This window comes from Carassius auratus, unplaced genomic scaffold, assembly GCF_003368295.1.
Source record: "Carassius auratus strain Wakin unplaced genomic scaffold, ASM336829v1 scaf_tig00217631, whole genome shotgun sequence".
NCBI lineage: Eukaryota > Metazoa > Chordata > Actinopteri > Cypriniformes > Cyprinidae > Carassius > Carassius auratus.
In genome coordinates, this window is record NW_020529154.1 from 5001 (window position 1) to 10000 (window position 5000).

A 5000-nucleotide genomic window follows, 5' to 3' on the forward strand; every position below is an offset into this window, starting at 1 on the left:
CAGGCGGTCTCCCATCCAAGTACTAACCAGGCCCAAACCTGCTTAGTTTCCGAGATCAGACGAGATCGGGCATAGCCAGGTTGGTATGGCCGTAAGCGAAGTCTGTTGCAAAGAGAGGGCTATTTAAAGACCAGCCAATCTTATCGCCAGTACATTATATAAGTAGGAAAGAAAACCCAAAAGCTTAAAGCACCTGGTATTCCTAGGCAGTCTCTCATCAAGGTACTAACCAGACCTAAACCTGCTAAGATTCAGAGATCGGGCATTGACTCTTTTTTTTTTTTTTTTTTTTTTAATGAAAGATTATTATATAATTCGTGAAATTTTCCAAAAAGATTAAAGCACCTGGTATTCCCAGGCAGTCTCCCATCCATGTACTAACCACGCCCAAAGCTGCAAATATTCAGAGATCGGGCATTGACTCTATTTTTTGGCAAAATTATTATATACTAAGTGAAAAATGTCCAAAAAGCTTACAGCACCTGGTATTAACAGGCAGTCTCCCATCCATGTACTAACCAGGCCCAAACCTGCTAAGATTCAGAGATCCGGCATTGACTCTATTTTTTGGCAAAATTATTATATACTAAGTGAAAAATTTCCAAAAAGCTTACAGCACCTGGTATTCCCAGGCGGTCTCCCATCCAAGTACTAACCAGGCCCAAACCTGCTTAGCTTCCGAGATCAGACGAGATCGGGCATAGCCAGGTTGGTATGGCCGTAAGCGAAGTCTGCTGCAAAGAGAGGGCTATTTAAAGAGCAGCCAATCTTATCGCCAGTACATTATATAAGTAGGAAAGAAAGCCCAAAAGCTTAAAGCACCTGGTATTCCTAGAAAGTCTCTCATCAAAGTACTAACCAGACCTAAACCTGCTAAGATTCAGAGATCGGGCATTGACTCTTTTTTTTTTTTTTTTTTTTTTTTTTTTTTTTTAATGAAAGATTATTACATAATTCGTGAAATTTTCCAAAAAGATTAAAGCACCTGGTATTCCCAGGCAGTCTCCCATCCATGTACTAACCAGGCCCAAACCTGCTAATATTCAGAGATTAGGCATTGACTCTATTTTTTGGCAAAATTATTATATACTAAGTGAAAAATGTCCAAAAAGCTTACAGCACCTGATATTCCCAGGCGGTCTCCCATCCAAGTACTAACCAAGCCCAAACCTGCTTAGCTTCGGAGATCAGACGAGATCGGGCATAGCCAGGTTGGTATGGCCGTAAGCGAAGTCTGCTGCAAAGAGAGGGCTATTTAAAGACCAGCCAATCTTATCGCCAGTACATTATATAAGTAGGAAAGAAAACCCAAAAGCTTAAAGCACCTGGTATTCCTAGGCAGTCTCTCATCAAAGTACTAACCAGACCTAAACCTGCTAAGATTCAGAGATCGGGCATTGACTCTTTTTTTTTTTTTTTTTTTTTTTTTTAATGAAAGATTATTATATAATTCGTGAAATTTTCCAAAAAGATTAAAGCACCTGGTATTCCCAGGCAGTCTCCCATCCATGTACTAACCACGCCCAAAGCTGCAAATATTCAGAGATCGGGCATTGACTCTATTTTTTGGCAAAATTATTATATACTAAGTGAAAAATGTCCAAAAGCTTACAGCACCTGGTATTAACAGGCAGTCTCCCATCCATGTACTAACCAGGCCCAAACCTGCTAAGATTCAGAGATCCGGCATTGACTCTATTTTTTGGCAAAATTATTATATACTAAGTGAAAAATTTCCAAAAAGCTTACAGCACCTGGTATTCCCAGGCGGTCTCCCATCCAAGTACTAACCAGGCCCAAACCTGCTTAGCTTCCGAGATCAGACGAGATCGGGCATAGCCAGGTTGGTATGGCCGTAAGCGAAGTCTGCTGCAATGAGAGGGCTATTTAAAGACCAGCCAATCTTATCGCCAGTACATTATATAAGTAGGAAAGAAAACCCAAAAGCTTAAAGCACCTGGTATTCCTAGGCAGTCTCTCATCAAAGTACTAACCAGACCTAAACCTGCTAAGATTCAGAAATCGGGCATTGACTCTATTTTTTGGCAAAATTATTATAAACTAAGTGAAAAATGTCCAAAAAGCTTACAGTACCTGGTATTCCCAGGCGGTCTCCCATCCAAGTACTAACCAGGCCCAAACCTGCTTAGCTTCCGAGATCAGACGAGATCGGGCATAGCCAGGTTGGTATGGCGGTAAGCGATGTCTGCTGCAAAGAGAGGGCTATTTAAAGAGCAGCCAATCTTATCGCCAGTACATTATATAAGTAGGAAAGAACGCCCAAAAGCTTAAAGCACCTGGTATTCCTAGAAAGTCTCTCATCAAAGTACTAACCAGACCTAAACCTGCTAAGATTCAGAGATCGGGCATTGACTCTATTTTTTGGCAAAATTATTATATACTAAGTGAAAAATGTCCAAAAAGCTTACAGCACCTGGTATTCCCAGGCGGTCTCCCATCCAAGTACTAACCAGGCCCAAACCTGCTAAGATTCAGAGATCGGGCATTGACTCTAGTAGGAAAGTAGGAAAAACCCAAAAGCTTAAAGCACCTGGTATTCCTAGGCAGTCTCTCATCAAAGTACTAACCAGACCTTAACCTGCTAAGATTCAGAGATCGGGCATTGACTATTTTTTTTTTTTTTTTTTTTTTTAATGAAAGATTATTATATAATTCGTGAAATTTTCCAAAAAGATTAAAGCACCTGGTATTCCCAGGCAGTCTCCCATCCATGTACTAACCACGCCCAAAGCTGCAAATATTCAGAGATCGGGCATTGACTCTATTTTTTGGCAAAATTATTATATACTAAGTGAAAAATGTCCAAAAAGCTTACAGCACCTGGTATTAACAGGCAGTGTCCCATCCATGTACTAACCAGGCCCAAACCTGCTAAGATTCAGAGATCCGGCATTGACTCTATTTTTTGGCAAAATTATTATATACTAAGTGAAAAATTTCCAAAAAGCTTACAGCACCTGGTATTCCCAGGCGGTCTCCCATCCAAGTACTAACCAGGCCCAAACCTGCTTAGCTTCCGAGATCAGACGAGATCGGGCATAGCCAGGTTGGTATGGCCGTAAGCGAAGTCTGCTGCAAAGATAGGGCTATTTAAAGAGCAGCCAATCTTATCGCCAGTACATTATATAAGTAGGAAAGAAAGCCCAAAAGCTTAAAGCACCTGGTATTCCTAGGCAGTCTCTCATCAAAGTACTAACCAGACCTAAACCTGCTAAGATTCAGAGATCGGGCATTGACTCTTTTTTTTTTTTTTTTTAATGAAAGATTATTATATAATTCGTGAAATTTTCCAAAAAGATTAAAGCACCTGGTATTCCCAGGCAGTCTCCCATCCATGTACTAACCAGGCCCAAACCTGCAAATATTCAGAGATCGGGCATTGACTCTATTTTTTGGCAAAATTATTATAAACTAAGTGAAAAATGTCCAAAAAGCTTACAGCACCTGGTATTCCCAGGCGGTCTCCCATCCAAGTACTAACCAGGCCCAAACCTGCTTAGCTTCGGAGATCAGACGAGATCGGGCATAGCCAGGTTGGTATGGCCGTAAGCGAAGTCTGCTGCAAAGAGAGGGCTATTTAAAGACCAGCCAATCTTATCGCCAGTACATTATATAAGTAGGAAAGAAAACCCAAAAGCTTAAAGCACCTGGTATTCCTAGGCAGTCTCTCATCAAAGTACTAACCAGACCTAAACCTGCTAAGATTCAGAGATCGGGCATTGACTCTTTTTTTTTTTTTTTTTTTTTTTTTTTAATGAAAGATTATTATATAATTCGTGAAATTTTCCAAAAAGATTAAAGCACCTGGTATTCCCAGGCAGTCTCCCATCCATGTACTAACCACGCCCAAAGCTGCAAATATTCAGAGATCGGGCATTGACTCTATTTTTTGGCAAAATTATTATATACTAAGTGAAAAATGTCCAAAAAGCTTACAGCACCTGGTATTAACAGGCAGTCTCCCATCCATGTACTAACCAGGCCCAAACCTGCTAAGATTCAGAGATCCGGCATTGACTCTATTTTTTGGCAAAATTATTATATACTAAGTGAAAAATTTCCAAAAAGCTTACAGCACCTGGTATTCCCAGGCGGTCTCCCATCCAAGTACTAACCAGGCCCAAACCTGCTTAGCTTCCGAGATCAGACGAGATCGGGCATAGCCAGGTTGGTATGGCCGTAAGCGAAGTCTGCTGCAATGAGAGGGCTATTTAAAGACCAGCCAATCTTATCGCCAGTACATTATATAAGTAGGAAAGAAAACCCAAAAGCTTAAAGCACCTGGTATTCCTAGGCAGTCTCTCATCAAAGTACTAACCAGACCTAAACCTGCTAAGATTCAGAAATCGGGCATTGACTCTATTTTTTGGCAAAATTATTATAAACTAAGTGAAAAATGTCCAAAAAGCTTACAGTACCTGGTATTCCCAGGCGGTCTCCCATCCAAGTACTAACCAGGCCCAAACCTGCTTAGCTTCCGAGATCAGACGAGATCGGGCATAGCCAGGTTGGTATGGCGGTAAGCGATGTCTGCTGCAAAGAGAGGGCTATTTAAAGAGCAGCCAATCTTATCGCCAGTACATTATATAAGTAGGAAAGAACGCCCAAAAGCTTAAAGCACCTGGTATTCCTAGAAAGTCTCTCATCAAAGTACTAACCAGACCTAAACCTGCTAAGATTCAGAGATCGGGCATTGACTCTATTTTTTGGCAAAATTATTATATACTAAGTGAAAAATGTCCAAAAAGCTTACAGCACCTGGTATTCCCAGGCGGTCTCCCATCCAAGTACTAACCAGGCCCAAACCTGCTAAGATTCAGAGATCGGGCATTGACTCTAGTAGGAAAGTAGGAAAAACCCAAAAGCTTAAAGCACCTGGTATTCCTAGGCAGTCTCTCATCAAAGTACTAACCAGACCTTAACCTGCTAAGATTCAGAGATCGGGCATTGACTATTTTTTTTTTTTTTTTTTTTTTTTA

The 5000-nt window shown here is 40.8% G+C and overlaps 9 non-coding genes across 9 annotated transcripts in view; all 9 read right to left on the minus strand.

The window, feature by feature from the left end:
- Nucleotides 1–97, minus strand: part of LOC113101668 (5S ribosomal RNA) — a 119-nt gene extending 22 nt beyond the window's left edge. Inside the window, exon 1 of the ribosomal RNA XR_003290295.1 lies at nt 1–97. This exon is cut by the window's left edge and continues 22 nt beyond it. This is a non-coding gene — a ribosomal RNA (5S ribosomal RNA).
- A 510-nt stretch (nt 98–607) lies between these two features.
- LOC113101703 (5S ribosomal RNA) lies at nt 608–726 on the minus strand. Its single transcript, XR_003290328.1, has one exon. It is a non-coding gene; the product is annotated as a 5S ribosomal RNA (ribosomal RNA).
- Nucleotides 727–1110: 384 nt separating this feature from the next.
- Nucleotides 1111–1229, minus strand: LOC113101702 (5S ribosomal RNA). Its single transcript, XR_003290327.1, has one exon. It is a non-coding gene; the product is annotated as a 5S ribosomal RNA (ribosomal RNA).
- A 513-nt stretch (nt 1230–1742) lies between these two features.
- Nucleotides 1743–1861, minus strand: LOC113101712 (5S ribosomal RNA). Its single transcript, XR_003290336.1, has one exon. It is a non-coding gene; the product is annotated as a 5S ribosomal RNA (ribosomal RNA).
- A 221-nt stretch (nt 1862–2082) lies between these two features.
- Nucleotides 2083–2201, minus strand: LOC113101697 (5S ribosomal RNA). The gene has a single exon (XR_003290322.1). It is a non-coding gene; the product is annotated as a 5S ribosomal RNA (ribosomal RNA).
- Nucleotides 2202–2966: 765 nt separating this feature from the next.
- On the minus strand, nt 2967–3085 carry LOC113101669 (5S ribosomal RNA). Its single transcript, XR_003290296.1, has one exon. It is a non-coding gene; the product is annotated as a 5S ribosomal RNA (ribosomal RNA).
- A 368-nt stretch (nt 3086–3453) lies between these two features.
- Nucleotides 3454–3572, minus strand: LOC113101696 (5S ribosomal RNA). Its single transcript, XR_003290321.1, has one exon. It is a non-coding gene; the product is annotated as a 5S ribosomal RNA (ribosomal RNA).
- Nucleotides 3573–4087: 515 nt separating this feature from the next.
- Nucleotides 4088–4206, minus strand: LOC113101670 (5S ribosomal RNA). Its single transcript, XR_003290297.1, has one exon. It is a non-coding gene; the product is annotated as a 5S ribosomal RNA (ribosomal RNA).
- Nucleotides 4207–4427: 221 nt separating this feature from the next.
- Nucleotides 4428–4546, minus strand: LOC113101698 (5S ribosomal RNA). Its single transcript, XR_003290323.1, has one exon. It is a non-coding gene; the product is annotated as a 5S ribosomal RNA (ribosomal RNA).
- Between the last annotated feature and the right edge of the window lie 454 nt (nt 4547–5000).